Below are 17,461 nucleotides of genomic sequence, written 5' to 3'. Positions count from 1 at the left end.
TGAGAGGTCCCCAGATATACTATTCTGTCTCTCATCCACACTGCTGGCACACACACAGCAGCCAATCACACAGAAGGGCATTCATGCAGTCAGTCAGCCAATCAGGCACACAGTGCATTCAGGCCACACTCCTCCCTTTCAGACACTCACAACAAGGAATGTGGATTGGGACAAGTACCCAGCCATTCAACACTACACACTGCATTCAGGCCAGTTTCGGGCAGGGCTGTCTCAGTCTTTGTCTCTCATGCCAGAAACCAGACAACCACAACAAGGAGTGTATATTGGTCACACACTCCATTCACCCAGGTCCCACCCACAGGAGGTACCCACAACATACAGTCACTGGGAAGGCTCCAGTCAGTCTAGCTGGGCCTTCACAACAACACCATATATGGAACTTCCACCCAACAGCCAGTCAGGGGGAAGGGACAGAGTCAGGGCATCCCAGGACTTTGGGAAAACAAGACAACAGGCAATAGAAAGCAAGAGGCCACAGGGGCCATCTTGTTTCTATCAGGAATCAACTGATCCCAATGGCAGGGCCTGGGTATCCCAAAATGGAGGACACCCAGAGCACCTGTCCAATTCAGCATGGAGCTGCCACCAGCCCATACCCTGCTCTGTGGGCCACCCACAGGTGCCCAAAAACATACACTAGGGGCACAGGGTTGTACCCCCCCACCCATGGGTGCCATAAGGGTATCCCAGGGGTCTGTTCACCAAACCAAAAGAGAGAGCCGCACTGCCAGGAGTCCCAAATGGATTCCTGGGCAGAAAACATAACAGAACACACGATAAAAGGCAGAAGAGGACAAGGATTCAGAGGCCCTGTCCCTCTGATACATTTCCAGCATCACAGTCGCCCCCCCCAGACTGAGGTGGAGGGTGCCTAATCTCCCACGGGATAGACACCCTCATCCAGACGGTCAACATACCTTCTGGAAAGGCCATCTGCATTATCGTGACTCTTCCCTGGTCTGTGCTCTATGGTGAAGTCTAGCCCTTGTAGGCTAATCGACCACCTGAGCAATTTCGGATTCTCACCCTTCATCTGCATAAGCCACTTCAGGGGCTTATGATCTGTTTGGACCTTGAAGGTGGACCCCGTAAGGTAGGGCCTAAAACGCCTAAGGCTCCAAACTATACTAAAACATTCCTTTTCAACAGTAGCCCACCTAAGTTCTCTACCCTTGAGTTGTCTACTGATGAATATGATAGGATGTTCTCTCCCTTTGTCATCTAACTGGGACAAGACAGCTCCAATTCCGGTGTCGCAGGCATCCGTCTGGACGATAAAGGGTCGGCTGTAGTCAGGCGCACTCAACACAGGTGCCCTACACAGACTTTCTTTCAAGCCATCAAAGGCCCTCTGACAGTCTTCAGTCCAATTAACCTTCCTAGGCTGTTTGGGTGAAGTTAGAGCTGTCAGGGGTGCAGCTATGGTTCCATAGTCTGCCATGAAATTGCGATAGTACCCAGTGAGGCCCAAAAAGGCTCTCACCTGGGTTTGAGTAGTGGGAGTCTCCCAGTTCTGTACGTCCTGTACTTTACTGGAGAGAGGTTGGATTTGACCCCCTCCTACCTCATGACCAAGATAGGTAACTTTCCCCTGAGCTATCTGGCACTTGGTGGCCTTGATAGTGAGGTTAGCCCTTTTCAAGGCCTGCAACACCTTATCCAGATGTGTCAAATGCTCTTCCCAGGTGGAACTGTAGACGGCAATGTCGTCTAAGTAAGCCACACAAAAGGCTTCCAGCCCACTGAGCGCATGGTTGACCAATCTCTGGAAGGTGGCAGGGGCATTCTTCAACCCAAAGGGCATGACCCTAAACTGGTAGAGTCCCTCAGGTGTGGAGAATGCCGTCTTTTCCTTGGCATGGTCCGTCAGAGCTATTTGCCAATAGCCTGAGGTAAGGTCAAAGGTGCTCACAAATTTGGCAGCACCTATAGTGTCCACGAGCTCATCAGCCCTGGGCAATGGGTGCGCGTCAGTTTTGGTGACGGCATTGACTCCTCGGTAGTCCACACAGAACCTCCAATCCTTGGTACCCGCCGGGGAACTTGCCTTGGGGACAAGGACCACTGGACTGGACCAGGGACTGGTGGAGGGTTCAATAACACCCAGATCCAACATCTTGGCGACCTCAGCCTGGATGTGGTTTTTGACGGTATCTGACATACGATAGCTCCTGCTTTTGACAGGCACACTGTCACCAGTGTCAATTTCGTGCTTACACCACGGTGTAAGGCCCGGTGTCAGTGAAAACAGAGGGGCATACTGCTGGAGCAAAGCCCGGCAGGCCCTCTGCTGCTCTGTTGTCAAATCGGGAGAGAGTTGTACTCCCTCCACTGAGCCATCCTGAGGGTTGCTATGCAGCAAATCAGGAAGGGGCTCACTCTCATCCTCTTCTTGCCCTGAAGCTAGCAAGAGACATGAGACTTCTGCTCGCCTGTGGAAAGGCTTGAGCCTGTTGACATGGAATACCTGGGGGGCTACCCCAGAGGCTCCCATGTCCACCAGATAATTGACTTCGCCCATCTTGGAGATGATCCTGAAGGGTCCAGTCCACTTGTCTGCCAAAGCTCTAGGCTTGGTAGGCTCCATCACAAGGATTTCCTGTCCCGGAGTCCAATCCACTTGCGAAGCTTTCAGGTCATGCCAGTACTTATTCAATTCCTGGCTGGCCTTGAGATTTGCTGTTGCCTGACCCATCATTTGTGTCATCCTCCGCCTGAGGCCTAACACATAGTCCCCCACTTGCTTGGCGGGACCTGGAGGGGTGGCTTCCAAGCCTTCTCGGATCAAGGCGAGGGGCCCCCTCACGGGATGTCCAAAGAGTAACTCAAAGGGGCTGAAACCAACACCCTCTTGAGGTACCTCTCTGTAAGCAAACAGCAGGCATGGCAGGAGGAGATCCCATTTCCTCCTTAGGGGCTCTTCCAAAGCACCTAGCATGCCCTTGAGAGTTTTGTTAAATCTCTCAACCAGACCATTGGTCTGGGGGTGGTAAGAGGTGGAGAACTTGTAGGTTACCCCGCACTCTTTCCACATGGTTTTCATGTAACTAGACATGAAGTTGGATCCTCGGTCAGAGACAACCTCCTTGGGGAATCCAACACGGGTGAAAATGCCCAGGAGAGCCCTGGCAACCACCTTGGCAGTAACAGTCCGAAGGGGTATTGCCTCAGGGTACCTGGTGGCATGATCTACCAAGACCAGGATGAACCGATGTCCACCTGAAGTGGGAGGGTCAAGGGGACCGACGATGTCGATGCCCACCCTCTCAAATGGGGTGCCAACCACTGGTAATGGCTGCAGTGGGGCAATGACCCTGCCTCCAGTCTTGCCAGACAACTGACAAGTTGGGCAGGTCCTGCAGTGGGACTCCACCTCTACTCCCATCCGTGGCCAGTAGAAATGGGCAGAGAGCCTCTGCTTAGTCTTCTTGGTCCCAAGATGACCAGCCAAGGGCACCTCATGCGCCAACTGCAGTAGGAAGGGCCTGTAAACCTGGGGTACCACCAACCTCTTGCGGGCACCAGGTTCGGGCTTAGTGGGCTCACTAACAAGGAGCTCACCCTCCCAATAAATCTTGAATGTCCTAGGCACTTCACCTTGTGCCTGGGACAGGGCCTGTTTCCTCAGGCCCTCGAGAGAGTGGCACTCTCTCTGTCCCTTACAGAAGTCTGCCCGGGAGGGTCCCCCTTCAGCTAACAAGCATTGAAGGTCGGGATGATCCTCCGGGTTGAGAACCTCTCCCACAGGAGAGTCTTCTGTCTCTTCTCCCACAGGAGTTGAGTTTGGGTTTTCCGCTGGACCCAGCCCGTCCGGAGCATGGATCCCATTGGGTGCTGTCGGAACAGCAGGAAGAGAAGGTGTTCCCTCCACAGAGGTGGCCTTCTTGGTCTTCCTTCTTCTTGCCTTAGGCCTCGCCTTTGGCTCGGATACCTGACTCACAGCCAGACCCGGTGTCACCTGTGACCTAGTGACTGCAGCAGCAGTCATGGGAAGACCATCCGAGATCAACCCCAACTCTACTAGATCGTTTCCTAACAGAATGTTAGCAGGGACATTGTCCTGAACCAGGACAGGAAGCTTTGCTGTCTTGTCTCCAATCATGAGTGTGACTAGGGTTACAGGCGATAATTTGGGAGGCCCACCAGCTAACCTGGTGGTTCTCAGAGGAGCACCTACATAGTCCTCTGGCTTGAGCAGGGTCCTGTCCACCACTGTCATGCTTGCCCCAGTGTCTCTCAAACCAGTAGAAGGCTGGCCATTCAAGAGGACACTTCTCAAAAACCTACGGGTGTTCTGCGGGATAGTCGCCAGTACTTCTGCGTACTGGTCCCAGGCCCCAAGGGACACTAAGGAAATCTCTACTGGAGCACCAAATGTGATTCCTGTAGAGGAGGGGAGGACAGTGGCCTCCACCTCAGACACGGGGTAAGGGTAGGTCAGGCTGACAGCCTGTACTCCAAGTGCCTTACCTTTACACTTGGGGTCACCCCTTTTGTGATCCAGAGCCCCACAATCCCAACAAGTGCCAGGAGTGCGGGGTACGGTACTGGAACCACTGGGAGCCTGCTTTGCAGCAGGTGGACCACTACTCTTATTCCCACCCACAGAGGACTTATCCCCACTAGATTTTTGGGTCTTAGGAGAGGAAGGTTTTGGTTTACCCGACTGTGACTGCTTTTGGGACTCCTCAGCTTTCTGAGAGGCCCCCTTTTCTTTGTCCTTGTCCTTCCCACTGGAGTCCTTAGGGGACACCCGGTGGGAGACCCACTTGTCAGCCAACCTAGCCAGCTTAAAGGGGTCCAAAATGTTCTGGTCAGCCACATACTGACGCAGCTCTGGTGAACAGGCTTCAGAAAAATGCTCAAAAAACAAGAGGTGGGACAACTCAACAAAAGTTTTCACCTTGTATCCATCAATCCACCCCATCATGTTCATGTGCGCAGTACTCACCCAGTCAACCCAAGACACATTCTCTCTTTTCTTAAATTCCCTGAACCTTTTAAGGTATTGGGCAGGTGTCTTGCCAAACTTGGCAATCAAAGCAGACTTCATACACTCATACTGACCCCTTTCTTCCACACTCAGCTTCAGAATACAGTCATATCCAGTTTGAGGCACTCTGCTTAACAAACACTTAGCCCAATCTCTTTTATCTACATCATGAATTGCACAAGCCATTTCAAACGCTTCAACCCATTGGAGGATATCTGAACCCTCCACAAACACACCAACCAAATCTTTCATAAACTTGGTGGCTGGGGACCTGACACTCTCACTGGATCTAGCTGAAGTCTCCACTCTGGCTTTCTCTAGCTGGATTCTCTGACATTCAGTGTCCTGGCTTTTGAGTTCAAGGTCCTTATTTCTGAGTTCAAGATCCCTATTCTTGAGTTCCACTTGCTGTGCCAGCTCCTCTTTCTTAAGCTCAGCTTCTATTTCCAACTTGCGATATTCAAAGGCTAACTTCATCCTCAATAACTCAAGTTCCATGGAATTGCTGGGGTTTGGAACAGAGGCAGCAGGAATGGTGGCATTCCCAGAAACAGATTCAGCGACAACCCCAGGGGCAGAGTCCTCACTGGTTGCATCCCCCCCTTCCTCAAGAGTTTCACCATCAGTCTGGTAATCCACCAGGGCAGCTATCAGCTCAGCCCTAGACTTATCCACAAAGTCTAACTCCCTGGCTTCACAAGCACTCTGGAGAGCCTCTAAGCTCATCCGAGTCAATTTACCATTTGCAATGGCCTCCATTGCTTGTAATGCAGTTATTTGGTACACACCCAAACCTTAATCTAATAAAAGTGCGGATATTTTGTAAGTGGCACGGTTATACACTGAGTCTTAAAACCATAAGCATCCCACCGCTGCCACCAGCTTTGTAAAGAAGACCGGTGGGGGGGTCTGTACTTCTGCTCTCTATATGGTAGAGGGGAGGCACAGAGGACCCCAGCCAAGATTCTCTAATACGGTAGCGATGGACGAGCAATCAAGGCCTAGCTTCTCAGGAGGTGATGCAGGCTGGTTCTTAAGTACAGTGTATCCCCAAGCCCCCACAAAGGAATGTCCACACACTGTATTACTGAAAACACAGTCTTTATATAATTAATATTCAAGGGTTATGTACACTTATCACAATAACGCACTTTGTGCTCAGGAAAATCAGCAATGGTAAATATCTACAATTCTAAAGTGGTACCACTAATATTAGACCTCATTAAAGTGCATTCACAATACTGTAGAAATGGCACACAGATCAATAAGAAGGAAACCAGCAATAGAGAGAGGAGAGATAACAGAGGGTTGAAACAATAGGCAGAATACTGGCCCTTGCTACTGGACACAGTTCTGTGTGGAGATCCCCCCACCTGGGCAACCTGCAAAATAAAGAGATATAACCCCAGCCCAGTCCAGATATTGTTCAATAGTCTATTTTTCTCCTATAATGTTTTTACCCCCCCAATGTACCTGGTGGAGTCGAGTTCCTCGAAAAGGCGTCGACAAGCGTCGAGGGACTCGCTGTTCGGCGACGGGGAATCGACGGCCCTTCTTGAATGCCTTCCTTTTCAGGCGGGAGGCACGGGGCGTCGAACGTCCGTCGACGAACGAGGCCGAACGTTGTCGAAGAGGCGGCAGCTCCGTCCGAGCGGTGCTCGTCGGCGTCGGGGCGTCGGCGTCCTGCAAGGCGGAGGTGTGCGGGGCACCTCGATGACAATAGTTCTGGACCGCAAAGATTGTAGAGACGGGAGCCCAGCAAGGGCGTCGAGTCGTCCGAGTCTTTGGGGTCGTCGGGTGGCGGGAAACCCACCGGCAGGTTTCTCCTCGGCGCGTTGGTCGTCCTCGACTTTCTCCGGCAGGATAAGCGGTCGACGATGCGGTCGAGAGAGTCCTTCGATTGAATGTTCTTAGGCAATGGAGCGGACGGCTCCGATCGTCGGCGGCACGGCGTCAAGTGGTTCCCACGGCTGGGCAACACAACTTCGACGGGCCTCCAGCGGTTACACAGACCTGCGAACCCTGGTCGACGGCAATGGACTTCGACAGCGTCGATGTCCGGGTGCTTCACTTCGATCTCCTCGGCGGTCCCGTCTCGGGTCGGCAGCCTTTCGAGGGTCTGACTTCCAGGGCGCTTCGGCGAAGATTCAGCGGTGCTCGATGGTCCCTCGGAGCACGGGAAGAGGGCGCCTTACCAGGTCCTCTCTCGGGTCAGTCCTCGACGATTTCGACAACCTTCAGTTCCGTCGAAGCAAATGCCACAGCAAGTCTTCTTCTTCCAGCTGGACGTCGAGGATCAGCAAATCCAGTTACTCTTGAGTGGAGACTCAGCTTCTGAATGCTTCTGAACAATTTCCAGTGGTGAGAGGTCCCCAGATATACTATTCTGTCTCTCATCCACACTGCTGGCACACACACAGCAGCCAATCACACAGAAGGGCATTCATGCAGTCAGTCAGCCAATCAGGCACACAGTGCATTCAGGCCACACTCCTCCCTTTCAGACACTCACAACAAGGAATGTGGATTGGGACAAGTACCCAGCCATTCAACACTACACACTGCATTCAGGCCAGTTTCGGGCAGGGCTGTCTCAGTCTTTGTCTCTCATGCCAGAAACCAGACAACCACAACAAGGAGTGTATATTGGTCACACACTCCATTCACCCAGGTCCCACCCACAGGAGGTACCCACAACATACAGTCACTGGGAAGGCTCCAGTCAGTCTAGCTGGGCCTTCACAACAACACCATATATGGAACTTCCACCCAACAGCCAGTCAGGGGGAAGGGACAGAGTCAGGGCATCCCAGGACTTTGGGAAAACAAGACAACAGGCAATAGAAAGCAAGAGGCCACAGGGGCCATCTTGTTTCTATCAGGAATCAACTGATCCCAATGGCAGGGCCTGGGTATCCCAAAATGGAGGACACCCAGAGCACCTGTCCAATTCAGCATGGAGCTGCCACCAGCCCATACCCTGCTCTGTGGGCCACCCACAGGTGCCCAAAAACATACACTAGGGGCACAGGGTTGTACCCCCCCACCCATGGGTGCCATAAGGGTATCCCAGGGGTCTGTTCACCAAACCAAAAGAGAGAGCCGCACTGCCAGGAGTCCCAAATGGATTCCTGGGCAGAAAACATAACAGAACACACGATAAAAGGCAGAAGAGGACAAGGATTCAGAGGCCCTGTCCCTCTGATACATTTCCAGCATCACACATGGTCCAAAGGGCCCCAATAGGGGTTTGCTGGAGCCGGGGACGAGGGTCGTGAGCCTGCTTCCGGGGATGCTGGGCTTGACTTGGCTTCTCGGGAGCAGTGCTCATGACAGCACCCCCCCTCAAGGCCCCTCCCAAACTTGTCTTCCCCGGAGGTTTTGGCCTATTGGGAAAAGTTCAGTGAAATTTTCTGACTAGACGAGGAGCATGGACGTGGTCAGAGGGTTCCCATGATCGTTCTTGAGGTCCGTAACCCTTCCAGTCGATCAGATAGTATAATTTTGACTTGATGATCTTGGAGTCCAGGATGTTTTTAACCTCAAATTCAGGTTCTCCATTTACTTGAATAGGCTCTGGAGGTTTATTCAGTCTGGTTCCAGGTTGCATAGGTTTTAGTAGAGATACGTGAAACACCGGATGTATTTTCATGTGGGATGGCAAACCCAATTTGACAGCCACTGGGTTTATTATGGCTGTAATTGGATATGGTCCCAGATATTTTGGGTTGAAGGTGTGAGGTCCTTTAAGTGATAAATGTTTGGTGGATAACCAAACTTGATCTCCAACCTGGTATTGAGGGGCGTCTCTTCGGTGTTGGTCTGCTCCCCTTTTGTACCGTTCTTTAGCCTGTTGTAGGTGGATTGTCGCTTCTTTGAAAGCTTGAGTGATAGCATTGTGAAGTTGATCCACGGCAGGCGTTCCAAGATCTTGGGGCGGGTCGAGATTGGAGGTTCGAGGATGAATCCCATATAAAATGTAAAAGGGACTTTTTCCGGTTCCTGAATGGATCGAGTTGTTGTAAGCATATTCGGCTATCCAAAGGATATCTTTCCAATTACTTTCCGACTGCTGTAGCATACAACGTAAATATTGTTTCAGAGTTTGGTTTGTCCTCTCAGTTTGTCCGTCGGTCTGGGGATGATGGCTGGTTGAAAGTCTCACATCGATTTGAGCTAAACGACAGCAACTTCGCCAAAAGTGAGAGATAAACTGGCTCCCCCTATCTGAGATCAAAACCGAAGGGAAGCCGTGCAATCTTACAATATTTTCAAGGAATTCCCGTGCTAGAACTGAAGCTGAAGGTAAGCCCTTTAGTGGAACGAAGTGGGCCATTTTAGAAAACAAATCTACAATTACTAGAATAGTGTTGTATCCGGAACAGGAGGGTAAATCGGTGATGAAGTCCATGGAGAGGGTATGCCAGGGATGTGGCGGGATATCTAGCGGATGCAGGAGACCCGCTGGTCTTTCCTTCTGACCTTTGTTTTGGGCACACACACCACAGGACATCACAAACTCCTTTATGTCTTTTCTCCATGACGGCCACCAGAAGTGTCTCTTGACTTTTTCCGAGGTTTTGGCAATGCCTGGGTGGCCCTCCATCAAGGAATCATGGTAGCAAGAGATTACCTGTTTTTGTAAATCGGCATGTGGTAGGAATAGTCGTCCCTGAAAATAAGGCAGGTCTTTTTTTATGATGAAGTCCTTTCCCTTCAGTTGCCAGTTTTGTAAGTCCGAAGGGGTCACAAGTTGTTTAACTTTTGCTTCGATATCTTTGATGGATTGTGAAGAAATCAGGCCCAGGATTCTCTGTTCTGGAATTATTGGCACAGGTTCAGGATTGACAATATTATCTCCCATTCCAATCCGGGAAAGGGCATCCGCTTTGCCATTTTTGTTGCCGGGGCGATAAGTAATTACAAAGTCAAATTCGACAAAGAAAAGTGCCCAGCGAAGCTGTCTGGAGGACTGAGCTTTGGCGGTTTTCAGGTATTGTAGGTTTCGATGATCGGTGATTACCGTGACAGTGTGTTTGGCTCCAAGGAGATAGTGCCGCCAGGCCTTGAAAGCGGACTTAATTGCTAAAAGCTCTTTATCTGTGATGGTGTAGTTAATTTCAGGCGCAGAGAACTTGCGAGACCAGAATGCCACGGGGTGCAATTGGTTAGTTTCCGGATCTCTTTGTGATAGAACCGCCCCCATTGCTAAGCTGGAGGCATCGGTCTCAACGATGTAAGGGAGGTCTGGGCGTGGGTGTTTCAGTATGGGTGCTGAGGTGAACTTGGCTTTTAGCTCTTGAAAGGCCTGTTCTGCTTCTGTTGACCACTCGAAACGTTTGTTTTTTCTTAAGTGGGCGGTGATGGGCTGCACCACTCGTGAAAACTCTGGAATAAACCTGCGGTAAAAGTTGGCGAAACCTAACATGCTTTGGACACCTTTCACGGAAGTAGGTGATGGCCACTTGATGATAGCGTCCACCTTTCTCGAGTCCATGTGGACTCCTTTGGGTGTCAGGATAAAGCCTAGAAATTCGACCTCCGTGACGTGAAAAACACATTTTTCGAGCTTAGCAAAAAGCTTATGTTGGCGGAGTTTTTCAAGGACGGCTCTAACATGTTTCCGATGATCTGCTTCTGAAGATGAGTACACAAGGATGTCATCTATGTAGACGACTACACAAACATCTATGAGTTCTCTGAGGACATCATTCATAAAATACTGAAAAGCGGCTGGTGCATTGCATAGTCCGAAGGGCATCACTTGGTATTCAAATAGTCCATACTTGGTGCGAAATGCCGTCTTCCATTCGTCGCCTTCTTTAATCCGTACCAAGTGGTAGGCTCCCCGGAGATCTAGCTTTGTATAAATGCAGGCGTTCTTAACTTGATCAAGGAGTTCCGGAATCAGAGGTAGGGGGTATCTGTTCTTTACCGTTATCTGGTTCAGGGCACGATAATCAATACAGGTTCTAAGGTCACCTTCTTTTTTAGGTACGAAGAACAGAGCCGAGGATGCAGGAGACTTTGATGGGCGGATAAATCCATAGGCCAGGTACTGGTCCAGATGCTGTCGCAAATGAAGATTTTCAGGCTCGGTAAGGGCGTAAATTCTACTACAAGGGGGAGTGGCTCCGGGTATCAGGTCTATTTGACAGTCGTAAGATCTGTGGGGAGGCAGGGTATTAGCCTGTTCCTTCTGAAAGACATCTTGGAATTCTTGATACTCTGGAGGCAATTGCGGTTCTTCGGATGTTGCTACGGCTAGGCCAATACTGGGTCGAGGATAAAAAGTAGGTGCACACTCTGGGAACTGTATCGTCTTTGCTCGCCAATCAATTTGAGGATTGTGTCCGCAGAATTATTTGGAACTGAGGGGCCTTGATCACATTGAACACGATTACCTCCCAATGTCCATCTTGGCCTAATAACGTCACTTCTGTGGTGGTATGGGTTACCGGTCCGGAGGCTATTTCCGTACCATCCACTGTGGTAATGACGTCTTTAATTACCTTAGGACAAAGGGGTAGGTTCATCCTGGAAGCCATCTCGCGGTCTACATAATTTCCAATCGCTCCGCTATCAATGTATGCTTTAATGGCATGCAAACGATCTGGTCGTTCTGGATTTATGAGGACCATTGACATTATGAAGTGCGAGGTCAAAGAACTGGTTTTTATCCTCGGCAAGCGGACCTCTACACTTGTCGGGCGAGGTCGTTTCCCGGGTCGGGCTTTTCGGAATTCTTATCAGAAGCTCCCACTGTCTTCTTCGGAGGTTTCACCGGGCAATCTCGGAGGAAATGTCCTGAATTTCCACAATAGAGACATAGCTGCAATTGTCGTCTCCTGTCGCGTTCTTTCTGGGTTAGGGGACCCTTTACGACCCCTATTTGCATAAGTTCTACGGCTTCAACTCCTTTGGTGTGAGTTAGTGGCTTAGAGAATACTCGAGTTTCGAACCTAGAGCGGTCTGCCTTTCTGTTTTGTAGTCTGTGATCCAATTGGACCACTAAATCAATGTACTCTGAACAATCTTGAGGGGGATTCACGACCTGGGCTAGGACGTCTTTGAGTTCGCCACGCAAACCCCTGTAGAAAAGCGTGATCCTCTTGTCCTCAGGCCATCTGGTTTCTACGATTAGTCTGTTAAATGACGCAATATAAGCCAGAAGATCCTGATTGCCCTGCCGTAGGGAAAGGAGTTCGTTGTCCAGGGCCTGCCCCTGGGAATGTCTTGCGAAAAGTCTTTCCATATTGGCCTGGAAGGCCTGGAAATTGCGAAGAATCGGGTCATCCTGTGTAACCAGAGGGATCGACCAATCACCGGCGCTGCCGCTAAGATACGAAAGCACAAAGGCTACTTTAGTCTGATCAGTCGGAAAAGCAGCTGGTCTACAAAGAAAGTGCAATCGGCACTGATTTATGAACACCGCAAACCTCTTAGGGTCACCAGAGAAGCGTTCAGGCGGTGCCAAAGGCACATTTCCGGGCAGATTGATTTGAACAGGATTGGCTGAAGCCGCCGGGGTATAGGTCCCTCCTGAATTAGGTAGAGGGGTTTGCCCCGCTTGTGTTTGTAATAACTGTCTGGCGAGGTCATCAGTTCGTTCTTTGGACATAATCAATTCCCTCCTCAGGGCATTCGTTTCCTGGCGGGCAGCATGTACTTCTGCTCTTAATTCCACTAGTAACTGGGCCAGTTGATCAGTGTCGGAAGTTTCCATAGCGCCTGGGTAGGAGGTTATTGGAAGGCTTCGCGTTCTGTAACGCTCACCTGATTCCCACAGAGGCGCTGGTCCCGGCTGAACTGTTATAGTCTCTTCAATTGAGAAGCGTAGAGCTCAGATGACTCTCTGGACTGGGCTTCCTCTTATTGACCGTCTGGCTTGCAGGGTAAGGTTTATGCAGGAGGAAGAAAAAAGGGTTAATGACCGTTTGGCTGGACTTCCTCCTCACTAATCGCCAACTCTCCGAAAGTCCAATGTCCTGGTGAGCTCTCACCTTAGACGTATAAATGCTGGGCTCTCCATCCTGCGACTTATGCAGGGGTGCGTGGGTTCCAGTTACGTCACTGGAGGTCCTCAAAGTCTTTTGTGGCCTTAGAAGTGGCACAGGTGCTGAGATGCCAAAAGGTGATGCCGCCGTTACTGCACGAGTGGATGCCAGTAGGTATAAAGAGTTTATAGTCTTGAAGAGATGGGCACCTTTAATGAAGTCTTTGCATTGTCTTTTTCAGGTGCCTGGATGCTGAGGGCGTGGTCACTGAGAGCGCGACACGTGCGGTTGTACGTAGGTATGGGAATTTCAATGACACCTCAATAATGTCCCTTGTTTTCTGTTTTCAGGTCTTGAGATGTTGCGGGCGTTGTTCGTCCGTTGCCGTTGCACGTGCGAAGTACGTGAGTATAATGATCTGTGACCTTATTATAGCACCTCTAACAATGTTCTTTTCTTATTTGCAGGTGTCGGGACCTTGCGGGCGTTTTCCCAGTCGCGGATGCACGTGGGGAAACACGTAAGTGTTAGGCTTTCTTGCAGTTTTTAATGGCACTTAAATAATGTCTTTTCTTGTTTTCAGGTGCCGGGCTGCTGCGGTTGAAGAGATCGTAATACGCGCACAAAAGCAGGTAAGAAAAGTAAATGCGGCCGCCTTCACCCGATTCCTACTTAACAATGTTCTTTGTCTTTACAGGTGCCGTTAGGCTGCTGAAGAGAAGGCCGCGAAGAATCCGTGAAAGCACAGATGGATCAGGTAAGCGAGCGCGGCTGTGAACGTGTTGCAACTTGCTAACCTTATGTTTCTTTTGCTTGCAGGTTCAGCCGGTGTCTGGATTCCTGGATGGTAAGTATAGTTCTCGTGTCTTTCTTCCACAGGTTGCTGAGCTGAAGCTGGAGATGTCACTGGAATGCTGGAGCTGACTCGGTGAGCGTCCTGCTGCAGATGCAGAATAACGCGAAGCACGTTTTCCCAATCGGGTGTGGTTTAAATAGTGTTGGAGTGATTGGGTGTCTTCTTCCTCAGCCTCGCCCAGGTAAAAGAGTTCCTGTGTTCCAGAGCTAAGGAGTGGCACCAGCCCCACCCAGGTAAGAAAGTAGTCCCAGTTCAGGGAATAGTTCCTCCCAGCAGAAGGCTGGGGACTTCATCCTGCCAGCATTTGCAAAGGTGAGTATGCAGCATGGTCTGCTACAGGTAGGTCCACCCAAGCACCTTTGCAAGAATTATGAGCCCGGCGCCCCTGGCGCCGGGTCTGAGGTTCCTTATGAGCCTGGCGCCAGAGACGCCAGGATATGGTCCAAAGGGCCCCAATAGGGGTTTGCTGGAGCCGGGGACGAGGGTCGTGAGCCTGCTTCCGGGGATGCTGGGTTTGACTTGGCTTCTCGGGAGCAGTGCTCATGACATACTGCCACTGGATTTATGATTTTTTCGACCTCAAATGGACCTACAAATCGAGGACTAAATGTATTCTTCCCCTTAATTCTTAAATGTCGGGTAGAAAGCCACACTAAGTTGCCTACCCCGTACCTAGGACCAGCTTTCCTTCTCACATCCGCATACCTTTTATATTTCAATTTGCCTTCTCCCAGTACCTTTTTTCGCTTTATCCAAATTATTCTTCATCAGCAACAAACGTTCCACCACTCCAGGATTACCTGAATCTTCCAAAACCTCAAAACTCAAAAAACAAGGATGAAATCCACGTCCCAAATAGAAAGGTGACATAGAAGTAGCATCCTTATCACAATTGTTGTAGGAAAACTCAGCCAACCACACCAGATCAACCCATTCTTCACCAGCTTGTAGATAACATCTTAGAAACTTCTCTAACTCCTGATTGACTCTCTCAACTTGTCCATTAGCCTCTGGATGGTACCCTGAAGTTAAACTAACCTCTACCCCAAGTTGTTTACAGAAAGCTCTCCAACATTTTGAGATAAATTGAGATCCCCTGTCTGAGATAACTTTACAAGGAAGACCATGCAACCTAACCACTCCTTGCAAGAAAATATGAGCCAGTTTTTCCACAGTAACCTCTCCCTCCATCGGCAAGAAATGCGCTTCCTTAGTAAAAAGATCCACCACAACTAAAATAGTTGCACAACCTTTATCCAGGGGAAGCTCACAGATGAAATCCATTGAAATCGTGTGCCAAGGTCGACGAGGAAAAGGTAATGGCTCCAATAAACCATGCGGCTTCCCAACTTGACTTTTTGCCTGTGCACAAACTGCACACGTCTTGACGAAGTTCAATGTATCTTGACAAACCTTCTCCCACCAAAAATTCCTACAAACCAATTCCAGTGTCTTCCTGAAACCTGGATGTCCAGACAAAATCGATTCATGGCAATTCTTCAAGACCTTTTCTCTTAACTCAACTGTGGGCAAATAAAGCTTGTTATCGAAAAAAGGAAGACCCTCCTTTAAGCTCCTGGCTGGATCCAATTTCACCCACTCTTCCATCTTCTGTAAGGACATAGATTGGCGAACTTCATTCAACACATCCATACCTTTAAACACTCCAGCTAACAGAAAGCGTTCAGGAGCAATAAGAGGTTCTGGCTCTTGAAGCTCTTTTGCCTCACTTCCAGGAAATTGACGGGATAGGGCATCCGCTTTTCTGTTTAAACTCCCAGGTTTAAGGGTCACAACAAAATCATAGTCTGCAAAAATAAGGACCAATGAAGTTGTCGTGGAGACAAAGTTTTAGCAGACTTCAAAAATAATAGATTTCTATGATCCGTAAGTACAGTTACCGTGTGCCTAGCCCCTTTAAGAAAATGTCTCCATTCTTCAAAAGCAGACTTGATAGCTAGCAGTTCACAATCTGAAATTGTATAATTCACTTCTGCCGCTGACAACTTTCTAGAAAAAAAGCTACTGTGTGTAACTGACCAGTTGTTTCATGTCTCTGTGAAAGCACCGCCCCCATTGCTAGATTAGAAGCGTCCGCCTCCACAAAAAATGGTTTAGAAACAACAGGATGTATCAAAATTGGACTGATAGTAAACCTTTTCTTTAATTCTTGAAAAGCTTTTTCTGCTTCAAGGTCCCATTTGAATTTTACTCCCTTTTTTAGCAGTCTGCTTATAGGAGCAACTAGCTGTGAAAATCCTTCTATAAATCTTCTATAGAAATTTGCAAAGCCTAAGAAACTCTGTATATCTTTAACCTTTGTTGGGGTAGGCCACTCCTGAACTGCTTGTATCTTCTTTGGATTCATTTCCAAACCCTTTGGCGAAACTATAAAACCCAAGAACTCCACAGAATCTGCATGAAATTGGCTTTTTTCCAACTTGGCAAACAATTGATTTTCACGTAGTTTTTGCAAGACCAGACGAACATGCCTCTGATGTTGATCCAAATCTAAAGAAAAAATCAAAATGTCATCTATATAAACAACTACAAAAATATCCAAGAATTCTCTAAAAACTTTGTCAATAAAATATTGGAAAGCCGCTGGAGCGTTGCATAATCCGAATGGCATCACCTGATATTCATATAGTCCAAACCTGGTCTTACACGCTGTTTTCCATTCATCTCCTTCTTGCACAGGCACTAGATGATAAGCTCCCCTCAAATCTAATTTAGAAAAAATGGTGGCTCCCTGAATTTGATTAAGCATTTCTGAGATGAGAGGAAGAGGATACCGATTCTTAACTGTGACCCTATTAACTGCTCGATAATCTATGCACGTTCGGAGGGTTCCATCTGGTTTAGGTACAAAAAATAAAGGTGAGACTGCAGGAGACTGAGAATGACGAATAAAACCTTTTGCCAAATTCTCAGTTAAATATTCTTTTAGATAGTCATTTTCTTTCTCTGTAAGAGCATATACTCTGCTACTAGGCAAAATTGCTCCTGGCTCTAATTCAATTTTGCAATCGAAGGGCCTATGAGGTGGTAATTCTCCTGCCTCTTTTTCATCAAAAACATCCCAAAAATCTTGGTAACATTGTGGAAGTTGTCCAACAACTGCTCCTACATCATGACCTCCAACCCCAAACTCAGCCAAGAAACTAGACACTGAATTTATCTGTTTAACTTCTCCCTCAAAAGGCCTTCCCGAGAAACAATTCTCATGGCAGAAATCAGACTGCATATCAATTGTCCTAGCACTCCAATCAATCAAAGGATTATGCAGAGAAAGCCAAGGCATTCTCAAAATTATTTTTTAACAAAGGGGCATCAATCAACTCAAAAGATATCCTCTCACTGTGACCCCTTGTTAACTCCAAAATCAAAAAACTAGTTCTGTGGGTAAGTGGACCTGAAAAAAGAGAAGTCCCATCAACAGCTCTAACTTGCTCAACAACCTCCTTCTGAAAAATAGGGATTCCCAAATATTTAGCAAGAACCCAATCCATAAAGTTCCCAGTGGCTCCTGAATCTACCATAACTGGACCTTTTCCCTTAAACTCCATCTCCAAAAACAAGGATACATCCATT

The sequence above is a fragment of the Ambystoma mexicanum genome, chromosome 8, assembly GCF_040938575.1.
Source record: "Ambystoma mexicanum isolate Mex_15411 chromosome 8, UKY_AmexF1_1, whole genome shotgun sequence".
NCBI classification, from domain to species: Eukaryota; Metazoa; Chordata; class Amphibia; order Caudata; family Ambystomatidae; genus Ambystoma; species Ambystoma mexicanum.
Note: the sequence above shows the minus strand (reverse complement) of the source record.